The sequence below is a fragment of the Pseudophryne corroboree genome, chromosome 9 (assembly GCF_028390025.1).
Source record: "Pseudophryne corroboree isolate aPseCor3 chromosome 9, aPseCor3.hap2, whole genome shotgun sequence".
Lineage (NCBI taxonomy): Eukaryota > Metazoa > Chordata > Amphibia > Anura > Myobatrachidae > Pseudophryne > Pseudophryne corroboree.
The window spans coordinates 439,453,948-439,478,366 of NC_086452.1; the positions used below are offsets into that span (position 1 = coordinate 439,453,948).

At 46.5% G+C, this 24,419-nt stretch overlaps 1 protein-coding gene across 2 annotated transcripts in view; it reads right to left on the reverse strand.

The window, feature by feature from the left end:
* The window catches only part of KLHDC8B (kelch domain containing 8B), a 339,381-nt gene that overhangs the window by 314,368 nt on the left and 594 nt on the right, over window positions 1–24,419 (reverse strand). The window lies entirely within an intron of this gene.

Below are 24,419 nucleotides of genomic sequence, written 5' to 3' on the forward strand. Positions count from 1 at the left end.
GCTGGAAACGCGACAGCAAAGAACTGTCAGAACACTGTCCTGGGTTTGCAAAATCGCTTCAAGTAATGAGAGGCTGAAGCCGCCGCTGTATCACCCTGACAGCTTGTTTTTCTGTGCGCCAGCGTCTCCGGGATTAGACAGCGGTGACCACGTGCTGTGTCCTCAGCCCTCACATCTGTATTACTAATGCAAAGTGCACTCCTATTGCTGTAGGAGTAGATTCTAGACCGTAGGTTCTCAGACTCGGTCCCCAGGACCCCAAGCAGTTCATGTTTTCAAGGTCTCCTAGCAGAATCACAAGTGAAATATCCACAGGCGAAAGTGACCTTTGGGTCTTTTAAAATGTGTCAGTGAGTAATAAGCACACCTGTGCACCTGCTAGGGTACTCGGAAAACGCAAACTCATAGTTGCCTACCTGTTAAGTCTCCTCTCCAGGAGAAGGCCGGAAAGGAGACTCTGCTTAACACTTCGGGAAGGGGGATGTGAATTCATGTCATTAAGCTCCACCCCCTCCTCCCATACGGCAGTGCAATTCTCCATAAAACTTCCTCATCCTGCCCGCGTTCACTAGGAAGCAGGTGGGATGTGGGAGAACTGGCCTCTCTTCCATGGGTGTGGGAGACCGCCTGAAACTTGCGGGAGAGGTAATGTAGAGTGACTAAGGAATCTTAAAAGGGAACACCATACCATTTTTTACTAGTTTTCCATCTATCTATCTATCTATCTATCTATCTATCTATCTATCTATCTATCTATCTATCTATCTATCTCATACTTGCCTACTCTAACGGAAGTTGCGGAAGACGCACAATTTTTCGGGTAGTCCCCTGCACCCCCAGAAGAGTAATCAGTACTCCTGAAAGGGGCAGGGCTAAATGATGTAAATTGTGTAATTTTAGCTCACCCACTCACTACGGATCCTATCTATCTTTCTCTGACGTCCTAGTGGATGCTGGGAACTCCGTAAGGACCATGGGGAATAGCGGCTCCGCAGGAGACTGGGCACAACTAAAGAAAGCTTTAGGACTACCTGGTGTGCACTGGCTCCTCCCCCTATGACCCTCCTCCAGACCTCAGTTAGAATCTTGTGCCCGGCTGAGCTGGATGCACACTAGGGGCTCTCCTGAGCTCCTAGAAAGAAAGTATAATTTTAGGTTTTTTATTTTCAGTGAGATCTGCTGGCAACAGACTCACTGCACCGAGGGACTATGGGGAGAGAAGCGAACCTACCTGCTTGCAGCTAGCTTGGGCTTCTTAGGCTACTGGACACCATTAGCTCCAGAGGGATCGACCGCATGGAACTGGCCTTGGTGTTCGTTCCCGGAGCCGCGCCGCTGTCCCCCTTACAGAGCCAGAAGCAAGAAGAGGTCCGGAAAATCGGCGGCAGAAGACTTCGGTCTTCAACAAGGTTGCTCCTCATGCACACCTCACACTCTGGTCACTGATGGGTGCAGGGCGCTGGGGAGGGGGGGGGGGGTGCCTTGAGCAGCAATATTAACACCTTGGCTGGCAAAAAAATCACAATATATAGTCCCAGAGGCTATATATGTGAAAAATACCCCTGCCAGAATTCCATAAAAAAGCGGGAGAAGTCTGCCGAAAAAGGGGCGGGGCTATCTCCCTCAGCACACTGACGCCATTTTCTCTTCACAGTGCAGCTGGAAGACAGCTCCCCAGGCTCTCCACTGTAGTTTTCAGGCTCAAAGGGTTAAAAAGAGAGGGGGGACACTAAATGTAGGTGCAATATTGTGTATACAAGCAGCTATTGGGAAAATCACTCAGTTATAGTGTTAATCCCTGCATTATATAGCGCTCTGGTGTGTGCTGGCATACTCTCTCTCTGTCTCCCCAAAGGACTTTGTGGGGTCCTGTCCTCAGTCAGAGCATTCCCTGTGTGTGTGCGGTGTGTCGGTACGGCTGTGTCGACATGTTTGAGGAGGAAGGTTATGTGGAGGCGGAGCAGATGCCGATAAATGTGATGTCAACACCAGAGTGGATGGATAGGTGGAAGGTATTAACCGACAGTGTCAACTCTTTACAGAAAAGGCTGGATGACGTAACAGCTGTGGGACAGCTGGATTCTCAGCCCGCGCCTGGCCAGGCGTCTCAAAGGTCAGCAGGGGCTCAAAACGCCCGCTACCTCAGATGGCAAACACAGATGTCGACACGGAGTCTGACTCCAGTGTCGACGAGGTTGAGACATATACAAAATCCACTAGGAACATCCGTAGCATGATCTCGGCAATGAATAATGTGTTACACATTTCTGACATTAACCCAAGTACCACTAAAAAAGGGTTTTGTGTTTGGGGAGAAAAAGCAACCAGTGTTTTGTTCCCCCATCAGATGAGTGAATGAAGTGTGTGAAGAAGCGTGGGGTTCCCCCGATAAGAAACTGGTAATTTCTAAAAAGTTACTAATGGCGTACCCTTTCCCGCCAGAGGATAGGTCACGTTGGGAGACATCCCCTAGGGTGGATAAGGCGCTCGCACGTTTGTCAAAAAAGGTGGCACTGCCGTCTTAGGATACGGCCACTTTGAAGGAACCTGCTGATAAAAAGCAGGAGGCTATCCTGAAGTCTGTATATACACACTCAGGTACTAAACTGAGACCTGCAATTGCCTCATCATGGATAGTGCTGCTGCAGCGTGGTCTATTACCCGGTCAGGACGGGAATACTATTTTGCTAACCATAGAGAATTTAAAGACGTTGTCTTATATATGAGGGATGCACAGAGGGATATTTGCCGGCTGGCATCTAGAATTAATGCAATGTCCATTCTGCCAGGAGGGTATTAGGGACCCGGCAGTGGACAGGTGATGCTGACTTTAGAAGGCACATGAAGATTCTGCCTTATAAGGGTGAGGAATTGTTTGGGGATGGTCTCTGGGACCTCGTATCCACAGCAACAGCTGGGAAAGAAATTTTTTTACCTCAGGTTTCCTCACAGCCTAAGAAAGCACTGTATTATCAGGTACAGTCCTTTCGGCTTCAGAAAAGCAAGCGGGTCAAAGGCGCTTCCTTTCTGCACAGAGACAAGGGAAGAGGGAAAAAGCTGCACCAGACAGCCAGTTCCCAGGATCAAAAATCTTCCCCCGCTTCCTCTGAGTCCACCGCATGATGCTGGGGCTCCACGGGTGGAGCCAGGTGCGGTGGGGGCGCGTCTCGGAAACTTCAGCGACCAGTGGGCTCGCTCACAGGTGGATTCCTGGGTTCTGCAAGTAGTATCACAGGGATACAAGCTGGAGTTCGAGGCGACTCCCCCTCGCCGTTACCTCAAATCAGCCTTGCCTGCTGCCCTTGAGGGGAGGTAGTACTGGCGGCAATTCACAAGCTGTACTTCCAGCAGGTGATAATCAAGGTACCCCTCCTTCAACAAGGCCGGGGTTACTATTCCACAAGGTTTGTGGTACCGAAACCAGACGGTTCGGTGAGACCCATTCTAAAAATTAAAATCCTTGAACACTTATATAGTTACGAAGGTTCAAGTTCAAAATGGAATCGCTCAGGGCGGTTATTGCAAACCTGGACGAAGGGGATTACATGGTATCACTGGACATCAAGGATGCTTACCTGCATGTCCCCATTTACCCTCCTCACCAGGAGTACCTCAAAATTGTGGTACAGGACTGTCATTACCAATTCCAGACGTTGCCATTGGTCTGTCCCCGGCACCGAGGGTATTTACCAAGGTAATGGCTGAAATGATGATACTCCTTAGAAAAAAGGGAGTTATAATTATCCCATACTTGGACGATCTCCTTATAAAGGCGAGGTCCAGGGAGCAGTTGTTGGTCGGAGTAGCGCTATCTCGTGTAGTGCTACAACAGCACGGCTGGATTCTGAATATTCCAAAGTCGCAGCTGGTTCCTATGACGCGTCTACTGTTCCTGGGTATGGTTCTGGACTCAGAACAGGAAAAAGTGTTTCTCCCAGAGGAGAAGGCCAAGGAGTTGTCATCTCTAGTCAGAGACCTCCTAAAACAAATACAGGTGTCGGTGCATCAATGCACGCGAGTCCTGGGAAGGATGGTAACTTCTTATTCGGCAGGTTCCATGCAAGGATCTTCCCGTGGGATCTGTTGGACAAGTGGTCCGGGTCGCATCTTCAGATGCGTCGGCTGATAACTCTGTCTCCAAGGGCCAGGATGTCGCTGTTGTGGTGGCTGCAGAGTGCTCATCTTCTGGAGGGCCGCAGATTCGGCATACAGGACTGGGTCCTGGTGACAACGGATGCCAGCCTTCGAGGCTGGGGGGCAGTCACACAGGGAAGAAACTTCCAAGGACTATGGTCGAGTCAGGAGACTTCCATACACAAAAATATTCTGGAACTAAGGGCCATTCACAATGCCCTAAGTCAGGCTAGACCCCTGCTTCAACACCAGTCGGTACTGATCCAGTCAGACAACATCACGGCGGTCGCCCATGTAAACCTACAGGGCGGCACAAGAAGCAGGATGGCGATGGCAGAAGCCACAAGGATTTTCCGATGGGCGGAAAATCATGTGTTAGCACTGTCAGCAGTGTTTATTCCCGGAGTGGTCAACTGGGAAGCAGACTGTCTCAGCAGGCACGACCTCCACCCGGGAGAGTGGGGACTTCATCCTGAAGTCTTCCAAATGAGTGTACACCATTGGGAAAGCCACAGGTGGACATGATGGCGTCCCGCCTCAACAAAAAGCTAAAAAGATTTTGCGCCAGGTCAAGGGACCCTCAGGCGATAGCTGTGGACGGTATATGGTGTATGTGTTCCCTCCTCTGCCTCTCACACCCAAGGTACTGAAGATAATATGAAGGAGAGGAGTAAGAACTATACTCGTGGTTCAAGATTGGCCAAGAAGAGCTTGGTACCCAGAACTTCAAGAAATGCTCTCAGAGGACCCATTGCCTCTGCCGCTCAGACAGGACCTGCTGCAGCAGGGGCCCTGCCTGTTCCAAGACTTACCGCGGCTGTGTTTGACAGCATGGCGGTTGAACACCGGTTCCTAAAGGAAAAAGGCATTCCGGTGGAAGTCATTCCTACGCTGATTAAGGCTAGGAAAGATGTGATCGCAAAATATTATCACCGCATATGGCGAAAATATGTTGCTTGGTCTGAGGCCAGGAAGGCCCCAAAGGAGGAATTTCAACTGGGTCGATTTCTGCACTTCCTACAGTCAGGAGTGACTATGGGCCTAAAATTGGGTTCCATTAAGGTCCAGATTTCGGCTCTGTACATTTTCTTCCAAAAAGAACTGGCTTCACTGCCTGAAGTTCAGACTTTTGTTAAGGGAGTGCTGCATATTCAGCCCCCGTTTGTGCCTCCAGTGGCACCGTGGGATCTCAACGTGGTGTTGGATTTCCTGAAGTCGCATTGGGTTGAGCCACTTAAATCCGTAAGTGCTATAATGCCTCACGTGGAAAGTGGTCATGCTGTTGGCCTTGGCGTCGGCCAGGCGTGTATCAGAATTGGCGGCTTTGTCATGCAAAAGTCCTTATCTGATTTTTCATATGGATAGGGCGGAATTGAGGACTCGTTCCCAATTCCTTCCTAAGGTGGTATCAGCTTTTCATGTGAACCAACCTATTGTGGTGCCTGCGGCTACTTGGGACTTGGGGGGGACTCCAAGTTACTGGACGTAGTCAGGGCCCTGAAAATATATGTTTCCAGGACGGCTGGAGTCAGGAAAACTGACTCGCTATTTATCCTGTGTGCACCCAACAAGCTGGGTGCTCCTGCTTCTAAGCAGACTATTTGCTCGCTGGATCTGTAGCACGATTCAACTTGCACATTCTGCGGCTGGAAGGCCGCACCCTAAATCTGTAAAAGCCCATTCCACGAGGAAAGTGGGTTCTTCTTGGGCGGCTGCCCGAGGGGTCTCGGCTTTACATCTTGGCCGAGCTGTTACTTGGTCGGTTTCAAACACTTTTACAAGTTTGATACCCTGGCTGAGGAGGACCTTGAGTTTGCTCATTCTGTGCTGCAGAGTCATCCGCACTCTCCCGCCCATTTGGGAGCTTTGGTATAATCCCCATGGTCCTCACGGAGTTCCCAGCATCCACTAGGACATCAGAGAAAATAAGATTTTACTCACCGGTAAATCTATTTCTCGTAGTCCGTAGTGGATGCTGGGCGCCCATCCCAAGTGCGGATTGTCTGCAATACTTGTATATAGTTATTGCGTAAATAAAGGGTTATTGTTGAGCCATCTGTTGAGAGGCTCAGTTATATTTCATACTGTTCACTGGGTATAGTATCACGAGTTGTACGGTGTGATTGGTGTGGCTGGTATGAGTCTTACCCGGGATTCAAAATCCTTCCTTATTGTGTCAGCTCTTCCGGGCACAGTATCCTAAGTGAGATCTGTAAGAGGGTCATAGGGGGAGGAGCCAGTGCACACCAGGTAGTCCTAAAGCTTTCTTTAGTTGTGCCCAGTCTCCTGCGGAGCCGCTATTCCCCATGGTCCTTACGGAGTTCCCAGCATCCACTACGGACTACGAGAAATAGATTTACCGGTGAGTAAAATCTTATTATTTTACCGCCTTCCACCAGTGTCAGTGATGTAACTTCCAGATACCAGCCCAACACACTTCTACAGTCTCCAAACAACTCTGCAATCAGAGCCAGCCCTAGGCATAAGGAAACTAATACCCCTTTTCCACTAGCTCAAAAAACACGGGTAAATGCACGGGGGCGTGCATTTACCCGTGTTTTTTGCAAGTGGAAAAGGGTAAACCCGGATCAAGTGATCCGGGAATCCTACCCTGGTAGCTAGCCGGGTTGAACACGTGTTCAACCCGGCTAGCTGTCTAGTGTGAACGGGAGCCGTGTCGAGGTGACACGGCTCCCGTTCACAGTGCATAGGGAAGGCGGCGCTGGGAGATCATGTGATCTCCCTGCGCCGCCCCTGCCGTGTCACTAGAAGCGTCACCAACCCGGCATTTGCCGGGTTGTGACTGCTAATGGGAAAGGGACCGAGCACGGGTCGCAGCAGGGGGCAGCTCCCGTGTCAGGCTCCCGGCTGCGACCCGTGCTCGTTAGTGGAAAAGGGGTATAAGTGAATGCCTATCTGTGCTTCTGCTGAATAGAATGATATGCGATATGCCTATATTCTGTGTGTGGCTGCAGCTGTAACTGCATACGAAATGCTACATTACAGTGTATTCCTGGAAATCACTGTAACGTAGCATTTTGTATGCAGATACACCCACAGTCGCACACAGAGTATGCAGCATATCATTGTAATCAGCAGAAGATGCTTCTGCATCCTAACCACATAGTAATGCAAATAAGATGCATTTTTGTCAGAAAAGGCGCCCGACATTAGCAGAGCTGCCAGCTCACTCATGCCAGGCATCTCCTGCTCAGGGCTGGATCTAGACCTTGTGGCGCCCAGGGTGAAAAATATGGGTGTGGCTTCATGGAAAGGGGCATGGTCAGTTATGCCCCCTGTAGCTGTGCTCTCAGTAGTTGTGCCCCCAGTATTGTGCCCCCTGTAGCTGTGCCCACAGTAGTACTGCCCCCTGTAGAATTGTGCCCCCTGTAGCGTTGTGCCCCCAGTACTGTGCCCCCTGTAGAGTTGTGCCTCCTAGTTGCACCGCTTACAAAAAAATAAAACTAAATTAATACAATCCCCGCTCCTGCTTCCCGAGCGCTGCTGCCCTCCGTCTCCGGTTGCCGGGCGCCGCTCCTCGGATCTATGCGATAGATGTCTTTCCCATAGCACCGCATAGAAACTAGAGGTCAATTATGACCTCTAGCGTGTATGTGCCACTCCCACAATGCAGTGCGGTGCGTGATGACTTCATTGCGCACCGCACAGCACCACATCTACACAGTACCGGGCGGCACCAGTAGCGGATCTTGCCATGGCGGCAGCGCCCTCCGGAAGGCGGTGCCCCGGGCAAAAATCCTGCTTGCCCGTTGCAAGATCCATTACTGCTCCTGATGCACAGCGTATTGAGGCAAGATGTATGAGGACCCATCTGTATCCAAACAGAGGCAGAGGTCACAGTGTTAGCGGCCATGTGAGTGCTGTGTGCAGGTGGGTTGATTGCGCAGTAGTGTTTGGTATATGTGTAACGGGCATTATGTGTGTCATATGTATAAATGCATTAATAATGTGCGGCATATGTGTGTTATTATGTGTGCTATTATGTGTATAAGGGCATTAATAATGTGCAGCATATGTGTAAGGCGCATTATGTGTATAAGGGCATTAGTAAAGGTTGGCATAATGTGTAAGGGACATTGGGGGTAATTCAGACCTGATCGCTGTGCTGCAAATTTTGCTGTCCTGTGATCAGATAGGCCCTCATTCCGAGTTGTTCGCTCGCTAGCCGCTTTTCGCAGCATTGCACACGCTAAGCCGCAGAATTGCGAACAAAGTATTCGCAATATTGCGAAAAGATTTTTCTTTGCAGTTTCTGAGTAGCTTGAGACTTACTCTGCTAGTTTGATCAGTTCAGTGCTTGTCGTTCCTGGTTTGACGTCACAAACAAACCCAGCGTTCGCCCAGACGCTCCCCCGTTTCTCCAGCCACTCCCGCATTTTTCCCAGAAACGGCAGCGTTTTTTCACACACTCCCATAAAACGGCCAGTTTCCGCCCAGAAACACCCACTTCCTTTCAATCACATTGTGATCACCAGAACGAAGAAAAAATCTCGTAATGCCGTGAGTGAAATACCAAACTTCTTAGCAAATTTACTTGGCGCAGCCGCAGTGCGAACATTGCGCATGCGCAGTTAGTGGAAAATCGCACCGATGCGAAGGAAAAGAACGAGTGAACAACTCGGAATGAGGGCCATAGTCGCCACCCATGGGGGAGTGTACATTCGCCCCATGCAAGTGTGCATTTGCATGTGTACGCCTTGCAAAAAGTCCCTCAGTTAGCGGACAGCTGCAAATCCAATCGCAACTCACTCACCATCGAATAGTTTTTCCACTGTGTGCAGTATGTGTATAGTTGTATACGGGCATTAATAAAGGTTGGCATAATGTGTAAGGCGCATTATGTTTTATAAGGACATTAATAATGCGTGTCATGTGTGAGGGGCATTACTGTGTGGTATTATGTGTATAAAGGCATTACTAATGTGTGGCATTATGTGTATAAGGTGCTCTACTGTGTGGTGTAACATATAGAAAGGGCACTACTGTGTGGTCTAATGTGAATATTGAGCAATATAGGGGGTAATTCCAAGTTGATCGCAGCAGGAATTTTGTTAGCAGTTGGGCAAAACCATGTGCACTGCAGGGGAGGCAAATATAACATGTGCAGAAAGAGTTAGATTTGGGTGGGTTATTTTGTTTCTGTGCAGGGTAAATACTAGCTGCTTTATTTTTACACTGCAAATTAGATTGCAGATTGAACAAACCACACCCAAATCTAACTCTCTCTGCACATGTTATATCTGCCTCCCCTGCAGTACACATGGTTTTGCCCAACTGCTAACAAAATTCCTGCTGTGATCAACTTGGAATTACCCCCATAGCGTGGTGTAATGTGAATAAGGGGGCAATTCAGTATGATGTAATGTGAAGAAGGGGCACTACTATGAGGATTTAAGTATATAAGGTAAAGTGGTACTACTGTGTGATGTAACGTGAATAAGGGACACTATCGCATGATAAAATGTGAATAAAGTTGCAGTACTGTGTGGCGTAATTTGAATTGGGGGTACTATTGTGTGGCCATGCCTCTTTCCAGCAAGAACTCACCTCTTGATGGTGCTGGGAAAGGGGTGCAGGGTCAGAGGTGGAACTAGCGGCGGTGCTAGGGGTCACCAGCCAAAGTCTTGCCTAGGGCATCATATTGGTTAGGGCTGGCTCTGTGTGTAATTTCTCATATTTACTCATCACACGCCACCTCATGCTGACAACACAGGCACTCCTGAAAATCAACCAATGACAACATCTTAACATTATTCACAACCAAAAATATCTAACAGTATAGAAGAAAGAAAAAAGGCACCTTGGGATGCAGTTTGCATACATTAAAAAAAAAAAAACGAAGAGGAGAAAATGTGAGGGTGTCCTGAAAAGTATAATTGTAAGTATGAAAAGAATATGGTCATTGTTTATTTCCTTCTCCCCCTTTTCTTCCTCTTTTCTTTTCCTCTCCTTCTTTTTCCCACATTCTCATTCTATTTCTCTTATACGGTTTTCTAATGGATTTTACAGAAAAATAAATACTCCCGGCAGATCCAGACTCTTTCCTTACCCTGGCAGCTATTCTATTTGTGTGTTTTTTAGACTACCTGGTATTTGACTGTTGGCGTATTTATTTGTTCACTTTTCTGCATTCGCTATTACTCATCAGTCATTCTGAATGTCAGGTATATGCTGTCTTTTCTCTGCTGCAACTAATAAAAGGAAAAGAGCAACGTAACGCTAAGAGCAATCTTCTATATAATAAATTCAAGTGCTGATAAGAGAAATAAACAGAAAAGACGGGAGAGAGAGATGGAGTAAAAGCGGGGGAAAGAGAGGAGGAGAAAAGGGTTTAGGAGAGCTGAAGAAATAGGGAAGGTAAGAGATATAAGAGGGACAGCACTGGGGACAGTAGTTTATAATAAGATGATTTGCCAATGATTAGCAACTTCTTAGCTACCTTTTGAAATACAATAATTATATATTAAAGTTGTTTCTAGCTTATCTATATGTGCGCTGGACATCTGGCACCCATACATCTTCAATTAAATGAGGCAATTCCTTGATCCCCCAACACCTTCGGGTACCCCGAATAGGGTCACAAGGCCAGCGCCGTAAATCCCGACCGCCAGTATACCAGACACTCATTCTCCAGCCGCCAGGAGAGGTAAGTCAGGGGGTGGGGGGAAGTCTAGGTTTAGCCTGTGGGGGGAGGGTTAGGGTGGGGCATGGAAGGGTAGGTTTAGGCTGTGGAGAGGGGGGTTAGGGTTAGGCTGCAGGGGGAGGGGTAGGTTTAGGCTGTGGGAAGAGGGATTAGGGTCAGGCGCCACCGGGGAGGTTTACGGTTAGGCGTTCCAGAGGAGGGGGTGTTAGGTTTAGGGTGCGGGGAGCGAGGGTTAGGGCTAGGGGCCATTGGGGGAAGGTAAGTATACTTACCTTCCCCTGTCGGGATTCAAACTATGCCGCGCTCAGTATTCTGACCGCCGGCATATGCTACCCAACCCAATGCAACATGTTGAATGTCCCTGATTTGCCAATCCCAACCAAAAAATTGGTTGGGATTGGCAAATCGGGGAATTTTAACATGCAGAATTTCCCAGATTCCCTGACAGATTGCTGATCATCGTTTTTGATCGGTGGATCAGACCGGAGAAAGCCGTCGCAGATGTATGGGGGCCCTTACGAAACTCAGCAAGGACAATTGATGTTTTCTTCCTGTGTTGCAACAATGTTGTAGTTTTGTGCAAAGCAGTTAACGTGTGGGATCCTGTCCTCTTAATTGTGGTTATTCACAAAGTTCACAATACAACAACGTTCAAGGCACAATATGGAGGCAAACTGGAGGTTATTGGTGTTTGAGCTGCTGAAGGCTAGCATACGGCAGTACAGATGATGTAATGGTTAGCATTACTGCCTCACAGCACTAAGGTCTTGGGTTCAATTCCCACCGTGGCCCTAACTGTGTGGAGTTTGTATATTCTCCCCATACTTGCGTGGGTTTCCTCCGGGTACTCTGGTTTCCTCCCACAATCCCAAAAATATACTGGTAGGTTAATTGGATCCCAACAAAATTAACCCGAGTGTGAATGTGTGTGCGTGTACAGGTGATAGGGAATATAGATTGTAAGCTCCACTGGGGCAGGGACTGATGTTAATGGGCACATATTCTCTGTAAAGCGCTGCGGAATATGTGTGCGCTATATAAGTAACTGGTAATAATAATAAATAATAATACCACCCAACATGACACACTCCAGGAGGGACACAATGCTCTGCTTCTGGGTTTTTCTCTTAATCTATGATTGCCAGCACCTGTGTTGAACAGGTTAATGGAAAAGAAAGATGTTTTAGCACCGGAGATGGCAATCATCAATTAAGAGGGAAGTCCAGGAGCAGAACATTGTGTCCCTACTGGAGAGGGCCATGTTGGGAGGTATGAGCTAGACCTAGGAGCAGGAAGCTGTGAGACCCAGACTTGCCCTCCCTTTTGCTCCTGGCCAGCCAAGCATCCCAACCATTGCACAGACAAGCCCGGCTCTCTGGTGAATAGAGTTGATGAGTTAATGATCTGTTAATTAGGAAAACCTCTAAGGCCTCACAGGTTTGGGATGCTTGCACCTGTACCAGTCTGAATGCATGGCAACACTCTATCCCCATGTAATACATAAAAACACTGAGTTAGGAACCAATGTGGAATCAGGTACAGATCTGAGGTCTGTATCTGTATTCCTGTATGAAATAAAATAATATAAATATATAATTTTATTCTTATACTGTATGTCTTATTTCCATGTATTGCTTATTGCACATGGGGCCTTATACATGTGCGGTTCTATTAAGCATAGCGGCTGCTTCTTTGGAAGCGCATGGGTATGGTAATGCACCAGGAGGCGCGTGGTATAAGTAGACGCCTCCTACATGCATGCGTGATCCAGTGCTGCGTCCGAGGATGCAGTGTCGCAGGATCATTCTGCAACACTGTCGGCTGGCTGAGTGACCAATGAGGTTACACAGACCGGCTGCCACAGCTCCGTCTTCAGTCCAGGAAATCTCAGTCAGAAGACGGAGACCCTAGCCTTGGCACTCCCAGAAAATGCAGATGACGCACCTCCATTTTGTGAAACCATCGCAGCCCACTCCCCGCCGCCATTGGCTGCAGGCTGTCTCTCACCTGACATCTGCAGCTACTTTGTGAGCGACAACGCAGGTCCCATACTGTACATGCGCAGTACAGGCTCTGTGCATGTACAATGTACTAAACATCGGTACATTGCGTCTCTTACAGATTTGCAACCGGACCTAAATCAGGCCCACGTAACCAATGTAGTGCACCCAACATGGCCGCCTCATCTGGTACCTTATTGTGTAGAAAGAACAATGCATGGTTCTGATCATTTTGCAAGTATCTCGCCAAGTATGGTTATCCGTTTACCTCACCCATTATGTCCTCAATTCCAGGCATTGCCTATTCTGCCCAGTGTAATCCTATGTAGTGCGCCTAAAATGGCTGCCTCACCTAGATTTCATGGGTAGGATAAATGAGCCTTGGAACCGATGACCCAAAATGGTTCTCTCACCTTCATATTATAATCATGGATTCTGTATTTTATGTAAATCTAAACCTCTGTATTATGGTCATGGCTTCTGTATTTTATCAAAAGCTATGTTCATTCGATTTGTAAAGCACCATGGGGTCTATTCATGAAGCAGTGAAAAGTGTTGGAGAAGTGAGCCAGTGGAGAAGTTGCACATGGCAACCAATCAGCATTGAAGTAACATTTATCATTTGCATACTACTATACAATTTTACGGATCAGCTAATTGGTTGCCATGGGCAACATCTCCACTGGCTCACTTCTCCACACTTTTCACTGCTTCATGAATAGACCCCTATGAGTCCTATTGTAGAAAAAAGATATAATTATTATATGCTGTTCCCGTTCCCTCCCCACCATGCCCCAACCCTCCCTGCTGTTATATGCCCCTTCCCCAAACCATGACTCGCTGCAGCCTTCTTGCATCTCCATGTCACTCCCTGCTGCAACCCCCCCCTCCCCACCCTGTTCCTTCCCACTGCCAGACCGCCCCCTCCCCACCCAGTCCCTCCGCACTGTCATCCTGCCCCCTCCCATGAGGTCCTTTATCAGTGGTGAAAGTAGAAATATTTTCTTATGGGTACTGAGTGATGGAAAAATGGTCGTGGTCATGTGTTGTGATGGGGTGTGGTCACATGCTGCTAGTGGGAGTGGCTACATAACACTATCGGCATGGCAACATGACACAGACCCTTTTTTGGGGGGGATTCTGGAGGCAAGGCTAAAAATATATAGTAATGCCTCCAGTATAATAGAAATATATAGTAATGCCCCCAGTTTAATAACAATATATAGTAATGCCTTCATAATAACAGGATAATACAGCCACTGTCGCACTCCCAGTAAACCTTAACAAAGTGGGAGGAGCCGTCATGCTGCCAAGCATCATGGTCTTGCTGCTTTGTGGCACATTATAATTGTGGCAATGGCAAAGTGTGTGGCAGGTGGTACTGCGCACCCACTGCCAAATTCTTAAGGGTACTCCGTACCCGAGCGTACCCGCATACTTGCACCACTGTCCTTTATCCAGCCAAGAGGAAAAAGCTCACAGTGCGTGCTTTTTTAATCAGGACTCACTTAGCACAAAAAAAATACTAATATGAAAACATAAAAATCTATTGAAAAATAGTGCAAATACCTTTTTTTGTATTTCCAGAATACTTTCCTAGCCATGTCATGCATGCTGGCATTAGTAGTTCCACACCAATCAGAAGCAGGGATGTCTAATGACCTTTCAAACACCTTTTCCTTTCACTGGAGATTTACAGAACATAAAATAGAAATAGGCCTATAATGTATTCTCTTTAATGCTCTTATCTCCTTAATGTGCAAATATTCCCTCCCCACGAGGCAGCAGTGTTTTACTGTCTCTATTGCGCCGCCAGTGACCATAAAGATGATGAATACGCTGTATTATGCCAAGGCAAGCATTATGTAAGGTAATATATTTTTTTATACGGCAGCCAGGTGATTTGGAGTAGAAAAGCCTCTGGTGCCGCCTGCGTGGGGTTCTGTACACACAGTGAGGTGTGAGGTGCCTCAGATTGGGGGGCTCTCCTATAGCGCATCAAAATAATTCCCAAATCCATAAATAAAACCCTGCAAAAAATATAGGCATATAATAAAAAATAAAAAAACACTGTTCAGATTTACTTACATAACATATTATAATTATACTGCTTGGTCAAAGTAATTTTTACAGCTTTAAAAAAAACGCTAAATAAGTAATTAAGAGAGATATACCAAATCTTGGAGGCACCAATCCCGGCTGGGGCTAAAGCCCCCTCCAAAAAGCAGCCAACTTTGCACCTTGGTAAAATCATGCTGCACTGCAGGTGGGCAGATGTTTTACAAAAAATGTCTCACGGCGCTATTGTTAAATTGCTTATTTGTTAATATTAAAAAAACCTTAATAAGGAGTAAATAAATATATTCAGCTGCTGAGTGACAATCATGCTTGTGTGAGCATAAACTAATAGGGTCTCCTATTTCAATAGAAAAACCAACTGCACATTACTGGAAAGCACTCTGCGCTAATTACATCTACCAGACTTTAGAATAAAGTGAAATTACATGTATATATAATATTTTATTCAATAATGTGATCACATGGATCTTTAGATAATATATATTATAAATGCATTCACCAAAATATAAAATGAATCAATAAAAAATTGTATACATACATAGATTATCATATATTCATAAATAAAGTTATTTGTTCCTATTTCTATTGCTGGCTTTTTATATATAAATATGGATCTAAATGGAGGTGAATCAGATCTTGTGCTAAATCTGAATATATACAATGTCCACGGTGTGTAGAACAAATGTCCTTGTTAATTGAATGAACTGAGACTGTCCTCAAACCATTCACTCATCAAATGCAGAGAGACCGAGTAATTGATACAATATTCACCACTTGGTAATTGTTACAAAGTCTCAGCTGATTAATTGTGCAAATAGCAAGACAACTCCAGAATGCCCGAACAGGCTGTTTGTATAAGTGTACGCTCACCCTTTGTCTTAGTTCATGTGACGGATCCAACTGGACGTGCACTGTGTTACCGGTCAGGTGCGACTAGGAGTCTCCGGACGTCTCCGACCTCCTGCATGTAATTGCCGCTGCAGTCCCAAAAGCCGCTGATGGAGATCCGCTGGCGTTTGGAGTTGCACAGTGACTAAACAGGGATATCCACAATGAATGGTACTGTCACCAAGTGTCCCTTTTTCCACTAACGCGTTTCGCTCGTTACTGGGGCTTTTTCAAAGCGGTAGATTTAATTAGCGCAGAGTGCTTTCCAGTAAGGTGGGGCAGATGTAACATATGCAGAGAGACTTTGATTTTATAGGGGACGTGTCCAACCTCAACTCTAAAAAGCTGTCCACCATTTGTGGGCTAAATAACTGTATTTGCGCTGGATCGAAAGTTAACTTTTTTATGGCTTTTTTTCCTACACAGAATCAGCCCTGATAAGTATAGGGAAAATATTTTCACCATCTGTTAAATATGTACCTTAATTCGGCATATAGCAGCAGATGTAACTGGTCATGGTTCATCTTCTTTTGTTACCCGGGGCCGCAGAGAGCTAAAGCCAGGCCCAATACGGGAGGGGGTGTGGACAAGTTGCAAGCAGTTCTATTTGAATAAAATGTGCCGCTGTGGACTGATGGGGGCATGGCTGTGCCATCTTTGAAGGCGTGGCTGTGTCTCCCCAGCAAGCCTGGGTGCCCAGGTAAACGCTCCAACCCCCTGAACCAACATACTATTTCCTCAAACAGATAATGATCCATATAACGCTGCCCAGAACTTCCCACGCATTTCACCACTTGGTCAACTTAATCTCTTAAAAAACAAAGACATAAATAGTAATGGATTAAACTGGACTGTTTCTTCTGCAGTCACACGTGAAATATTACTTCTTAGCATATTGTGGCCAAGAGAGCAAGTAAGGGGTATATTTTACAGCTGAGGGTCGACAATGAAACTAGAGTATGGGTTCCACTGGTGCATAATTACAGCACGAATACAGTCACTGAACATAGCATCAATGCAATCATTTGACAGTGCCTCAAGCAGTCACACTAAAGATTTTCCCTGGCCTCTGCAAAGGACAGATACATCCCTGGCTCATCACCTGCTGCATTCATCCCAACAAGAGCTTGCCTAGAAAGCTCGTCCCTGCATGCAGTACCTAGAAGGCAGCTATTCTGTTATCTATACCAGTATGAGAATTAGGATATTTATCAAGTTGCTACAAACTAGCGACATCACTAAGGTACTCATCTACCATTATTATATCATTATCAGGTTTATGCGTGCATTTTAAATGCAAGCAAGACAGCGCAGATCAACCGCAGCTGCAACTGAAAAAATAGGATTTTAATTACCTGCCGGTAAATCCTTTTCCCGTAGTCCGTAGAGGATACTGGAGTCCACATTAGTACCATGGGGTATAGACAGGTCCACTAGGAGCCATGGGCACTTTAAGAATTTGATAGTGTGGGCTGGCTCCTCCCTCTATGCCCCGCCTACCAGACTCAGTCTAGGAAACTGTCCCCGAGTAGACAGACATACTTCGAGAGAAGGATAGATAAGGGTAGTGGTGAGATTCCGAATCAGCACACACAACAAGAGGAAAGCCATGCTAACCAAACTTGAAACAGGAACAGCAACAGCTGAACCAACAATACTTAACCAAGTAACAGTGTAGGAAGAAACGAAGCACTGGGTGGGCGCCCAGTATCCTCTACGGACTACGAGAAAAGATTTACCGGTAGGTAATTAAAATCCTATTTTCTCTTACGTCCTAGAGGATACTGGGGTTCACATTAGTACCATGGGGATGTACCAAATCTCCCAAACCGGGTTGGAGAGTGCTGAGGTTCCTGCAGAACTGATTGACCAAAATGAAGGTCCTCAGAGGCCAAAGTATCGAACTTGTAGAGCTTGGCAAACGTGTTCGAACCTGATCAAGTAGCTGCTCGGCAGAGCTGTAAAGCCGAGACACCCTGGGCAACGGCCCAGAAAGAACCCACCGACCTAATAGAGTGGGCCTGTACAGATTTTGGACATGGCAAACCTGCCATGCAATAATCATGCTGGATAGTAAGCCTGATCCAGCGTGCAATTGTCTGCTTGAAGAAGGACACCCAATTTTCTTGGGATCATAGAGAACAAACAGCGAGTCAGATTTTCTGCGACAAGCTGTCCGCTTCACATAGATCTTCAAAGCCCTCACAACATCCAAGGACTTTGAAGTAGCAGAGGTGTCGGTAACCACTGGAACCACAATAGGTTAGTTGATATGAAACACAGACACCACCTTTGGAAGAAATTGCTGACGAGTTCTGAGTTCAGCTCTATCTTCATGAAAAATCAAATAGGGGCTTTTGTGGTAAAGTTTAGATGTTACCCCTTTTCCGGCTTGGATCAGGGTTGGAATAACCCTATCCGGGATCCCTTTCTGGGCAAGAATTTGACGCTCAACCTCCATGCCGTCAAACGTAGCCGTGGTAACACTTGATGATAGACGAACGGCCCCTGTTGTTGAAGGTCCTTGCGAAGAGGTAGAGGCCACGGGTCCTCTAGGAGCATCTCCAGTAGATCCGCGTACCAGACCCTTCTTGGTCAGTCCGAAGCAATGACAATTGCTTGAATCTTTTCCCATTTTAATCTTTTGAGAATTTTTGAGATCAATGGAAGTGGTGGAAACACGTACACCATCTGGTAGACCCATGGAGTCACCAGAGCGTCCACCGCCACTGCTTATGGGTCTCACGACCTGGAACAATACCGCTTGAGCTTCTTGTTGAGACGAGAGGCCGTCATGTTGATTTGTGGCATTCCCCACTGACGTGCTAAGCACCTGAACACCTCCGGGTGAAGGCCCCACTCCCCTGGGTGGAGGTCATGTCTGCTGAGGAAGTCTGCTTCCCAGTTGTCTACTCCCAGGATGAAGATTGCCGACAACGCCACAGCGTGTCTTTCCGCCCAGAGGAGAATCCTTGTCACCTCTGACAACCTCTGACATTGCTGCTCTGCTCTTCGTTCCTCCCTGTCGGTTTATGTGTGATACCGCCGCCATATTGTCCGACTGAACCGGAATGGCGTGATCTTGAAGAAGATTTGATGCCTTTAGAAGGGCGTTGTATATGGCCCTTAGTACCAGAATGTAGATTGGAAGGATGGTTTCCTGACATGACCATTTTTCTTGGAACTGTTCCCCTTGGGTGACTGCTCCCCAACCTCTGAGGCTTGCGTCTGTGGTTAGCAGAATCCAATTTTGAATTCCGAACCTTCGGACCTCGGTCAGGTGAGAAGTCTGAAGCCACCACAGAAGAAAGATCCTGGCATTTGGCATCAGACAGATCCTCTGGTGCATGTGAAGATGCGATCCGGACCATTTCTCCAACAGATCCAGCTGGAAGGGGCTTGCGTGAAACCTTCCAGACTGCAGTGCCTCATAAGAGGCTATCATCTTCCCCAGGAGTCGAATGCATAGATGCACCGATAGCCGGGTTGGTTTTAGAACATCCTGCACCATTCTCTTGATTACCAATGCCTTTTACAATGGAAGGAATACCGTCTGTTCCTCCGTATCCAGTATCATCACCAGGAACGGAAGCCTCCGTGTTGGTTCCAGGTGGGATTTTGGTAGGTTCAGAATCCACCCGTAATCCTGGAGTAGTCGGGTTGAGAGGGCAATGCTGACCAACAACCTCTCCCTGGATGGTGTTTTTATCAGCAGATCATCCAGGTACGGTATTATGTTCACTCCTTGTTTGCGGAGGAGAAACATCATCTCTGCCATTACATTGGTGAACACCTTCGGTGCCGTAAAGAGGCCAAATGGTAGGGCCTGGAACTGGTAGTGACAGTCCTGTAATGCAAACCTTTGATAAGCCTGATGAGGCGGCCAAATCGGAATATGAAGGTACGCATTCTTGATATCCAGAGACACCAAGAACTCCCCCACCTCCAGACCTGAGATCACCGCTCTCAGAAACTCCATCTTGAACTTGAACACCCGTAAGTACAGATTCAACGACTTGAGATTTCAAATGGGCCTTACCGAACCATCCGGTTTCGGTACTACAAATAGTTTGGAATAATAACTCTGGTTTTGCAGCTGAAGTGGAACTGGAACAATGACTTGAGTCTGTACCAGTGGCTGCATGGTTGGTGTAATGGTCAGCATTACTGCCTCACAGCACTGAGATCTTGGGTTCGATTCCCAACACGGCCCTGTATGGAGTTTGTATATTCTCGCCATGCTCGCGTGGGTTTCCGCCAGGGACTCTGGTTTCCACCCACAATTCAAAAATATACAGGTAGGTTAATTGGTTTCCAACAACAACCAACCGTATTGTGTGTGTGTCTGCGGTAGAGAACATAGGGGGTCATTCCGAACCCGATTGCATGCTGCGCTTCGTCACAGCAGGGCGATCGGGTCGGAACTGCGCATGTGCTGCAGCCGCATTGCGCATGCGTGTCGTTGCCCGCCGACGGCAGCAACGCCGCTAGCGAAGTAGATGAAGATTGACAGGAGGAAGGCGTTCCGGGGCGTCAACTGACCATTTTCTGGGAGTGGTGCGGCGAACGCAGGCGTGTCCAGGCGTTTGGAAGGCGGATGTCTGACATCCTTTCCGGGACCATCAACGATGGATTCATCGCACAGGGTAAGTAAATCACATCCTGGACTTGTTCTGCACAAAACTTTTTAGCATAGCGGGTCTGCACAAGCGATCGCAGCCTTGCTATGCAAAAATACACTCCCCCATAGGCGGCGTCTAGTTGATCGCACGGGCTGCAAAAAGTTGCAGCGTCCGATAAACCCTTAGATTGTAAGTTATACAGGGGCAGGGACTGTGATTGGTCAAATATCTGCAAAATGCTGCGGAATATGTGTGCGCTACCGGGCTAAGTCAAATGTGGTCAAGTACTGGAGATCCTGGTCTCTTCCCTCCCCCTAAATGGCGGCGACACACCTCTGTTTTCACAAAGGGAGGCTGTCGCCGCCCCATCCCCACCCCCAACAGCATCAGACTGTCAGTCACTGACAATCTGATGCCGTCCTGCATCATCTGGTGCAGCACTCATTCGTGCACGCACAGAGTACCGAACATTGGTCATTTGCACATCGGGACACAGATCCACAACTATGACCACACTGGATAGAAAAAAATTCCCAGATACTGTTTTTATTATAAACAATACCCCTACATTAGGAACACATGCATTGTAATTTCTTATTGACATTTACAAGAACCACTGCAACCAATCAGAGAGCAGTCAGGCCATTAGTATACATTACACGCTGTCAGTATTTATAGCCATCCCTAAAGCCCTCTAGACTGCAAATTGCATCCATTATTTTATATGGCATAATATACAGGGCCGTAGCTAAGGGAGTACGTATGGTGTTGCCCCCAGGGCCTAGCGGAAGGCACTGACGCTGCCCAGGGGCACCTGCATTTGACTTGTACTGTGCACCTGTACAGCCACCAGGAGTGTTCTTAGGGGACAAACATCGAACATTGGAAAGATCAATATCCAAAGTCCATTCCTGGCGTGATTCTGGATTAATACTAGCAGTGTGATATAATGACTGGAGCAATATAGCAATACGGTGTCTGGAAAGTAGTGGTGGGTTTCCTAAAGGGTGACCGATTGGCAGTAAAGTGCAGAACAGAATGCAGTCATTTTGCCATTAATTTTTTTATTTTTTTTTATTTTTAAAGGTAGGGGGGCACCTTGGACTGCACACCTTAATTCCAAACATAATGAAAGGTGCTTTCATGCTGAGACTTGTAATTCCACAGAGAAAGAAAGAAAATGCAGCTGCACACTCTATAGCACTGCTAATCAGAATAGTTATAATAAACTCTGTAATCTAACATAGGGCAAAATTGAAGTTCTCTGCACAATTTTTATCCCAAAATTATGGGCCCACCAACCAACGTCCAGGTGAGCTCATCTGTTGGGTCCCTAACACTAAGGTTTAAAATCAGGGCACAGGACCTCACTAAGTCAGCCCAAGCCAGCCGCCCCAAGGCCCACACTAGTCAGAAGCTAGAGTGTTTATTTCTGCATTGCAGAGTTCCGCTGCGTTCTATAAATGAAGTAGAGGCTATCCTGCGCACGTGCACTATTTATCGTTACGGCAAAAGATTGTTTTCTGGGAAAAATCCCACTCTATCAACACAGGGAGGAAGTGATCCCAGATCGATCCAAAAGATCGATTCGGACCCTTCGATCGCACATCCCTACCCCACCCACTTGTGTCATATGACTCATTGTGAAAGTGGTCTCTGAAAGCTACATAGGGGTCTGTGTACTAAGCTTTAGAGAGAGATAAAGGGGACAGAGATAAAGGGGTACATTTACTAAGCAGTGATAAGAGCGGAGAAGTGAGCCAGTGGAGAAGTTGCCCATGGCAACCAATCAGCACTGAAGTACCATCTATAATTTGCATACTATAAAATGATACAGAGCTGCTGATTGGGCGATGGGGAAATTTCTCCACTGGCTCACTTCTCCGCTCTTATCGCTGCTTAGTAAATGTACCCCATAGTACCAAGCAACCAGCTCCTAACTGCCATGTTACAGGCTGCGTTCGAAAAATGACAGTTAGGAGCTGGTTGGCTGCTACATTATCTGTGTACACTTTATCTCTAAGGCTTAGTACATAGACCCCATAGTTTGCAGAGAAATGCCCTGTAAGATGAGGTAACGCATTTCACCTGGAAGTGCACCTGATGGAACATCCACCAGGACCGACTAAACACAACAAGGGCATTTTTCCCAGCTGCTATTGGGAATAACCTCCGGCACAACACAAGACTGGTATGATGGTATCAGAATCACATCCCAAGAGCAGATTGAGAGTTACACTCTTTAGGGGATAGGAGGATATCCTCTGACATGTTACATCAGCCAAGACCAAACCCACCTCTAGCTCACGCTTTCGGGTAGTGAAGACATTCAGGGGCAGATGTATTAAGCCTGGAGAAGTGATATGTGGAAGGTGATAACGCACTAGCCAATCAGCTCCTAACTGTCGATTTACATATTGGAGCTGATTTGTTGGCGCGTTATCACCTTGCACTTACACTGCTTTATCACTTCTCCAGGCTTAATACATCTGTCCCTCAGACTGATCAGGCTGTTTCCCTCCAGTGTTGCTGAAGGGCTCGGAATCCACAGTTAAGAAATACAGGATCCAACCCCCCTGTGTCATGGGACAATCTTCCTGCTGCCTCTTGGGTCTTATAAAGTACTCAATGCAGTAAAGCAAATTAATTCCCACTATCTGTGTTGTTGGGAAAGAAACATTCTGGGCTTATGACTGTCCTGGGAAATCCGGGACAGATGGGAAATTTAATACATATTCTGCATTCCCATTGGAATTCTTCCGTCAGCATACTTTGATCGTTCTATAATTAAAGAATGGCTTCACTGAAGACTAAAATAAGAAAGTATTGTCTGGGGTTCAATCAGTTAAAATAAAACATGATGTTATATGAAGTTCACTACCGCCTGAACCACTGCAGACCCCAATATCCCAAAATACACTTCTGCCAGTGGGGCATAGACACCCTCAGGCGTAAAGACACTGGGGACCCCACCAGATCCCCCACTAATATAGAATGTTATTGTTATTGTTAATTATCTGCCAACAGGCAAAAGCCTAAGGAGCGCCTTTGGTTAAGGAGCTGGTTAGCAAATTTAAGGGTCACAAACATCATTCCAGATTTGGCATAGTGTGTCAGAGAACCAGGAATGGTGTCCCTTATATTTATGGAGTATATATAGAATCTCTGCCACTGTTGGCGTCTTTATAAGATATCAAATGGCAAATACTGTAACTGACTGCCATCCAAATAGGCATCTGCTTTCATTGTATAATTCTGCTAAATGGATGAAAGTTAATGACTGATAGATTGCTTTTGGTTTTAGATTTATTTCTTTGAGCTTAGTAAATATCCCTCACTGTTTAATTGATCATAATAGCAAAATTATACTTCTGAACTATGTTATATCCATTTGCATGTATGCAAATTCCAGGGTGGTTTTCGTAGAATGCTTGTTTTCCTAGAACGCTACCGACAGACTGGGACTAATTTACAGATTAATATTGCTTTTACCACGCTGATCGTGCATCCAAAGTGACGCTTGGGACTTTTACCGACCAAAAATAATCCAGTGATCGTGTCTACTTTAAAATGAATAAAAATCAAACAAATACACGAAGACGTGTTGTCGTCATGTTGTAAACTTTTTGGAAAGTATTTTTATAGGCAAGTAAAACATTCACATGCCGACACTCCCAGCAGCACAAGCGGATCACGGCTGATCTGACAAACCACGGGCACTATAGATAAACTTTCCGTCGCCAAGTGCTTACAGTATTGATGTTTTAGACAGGTAAAATCCAACTGACTCACAATATTTATTATCTTTGCATTTATCCACTTTACTTTCATTCTCACTATTTATAAGACAAAAAAACAAGGGTCAACACCCGGACTACATACTGGTATCAAACATGTTCAAGGATATCAATTTAAAAATGAAACTACCTAAGGTCTGTAGAGAAGAAGTAGCTGCTGTGCAACTACAAGTACCAGCATGCCCCTCCAGCTGGATCTTGTAGTTCCGCAGCAGATGCACATTCGCGAGTTACA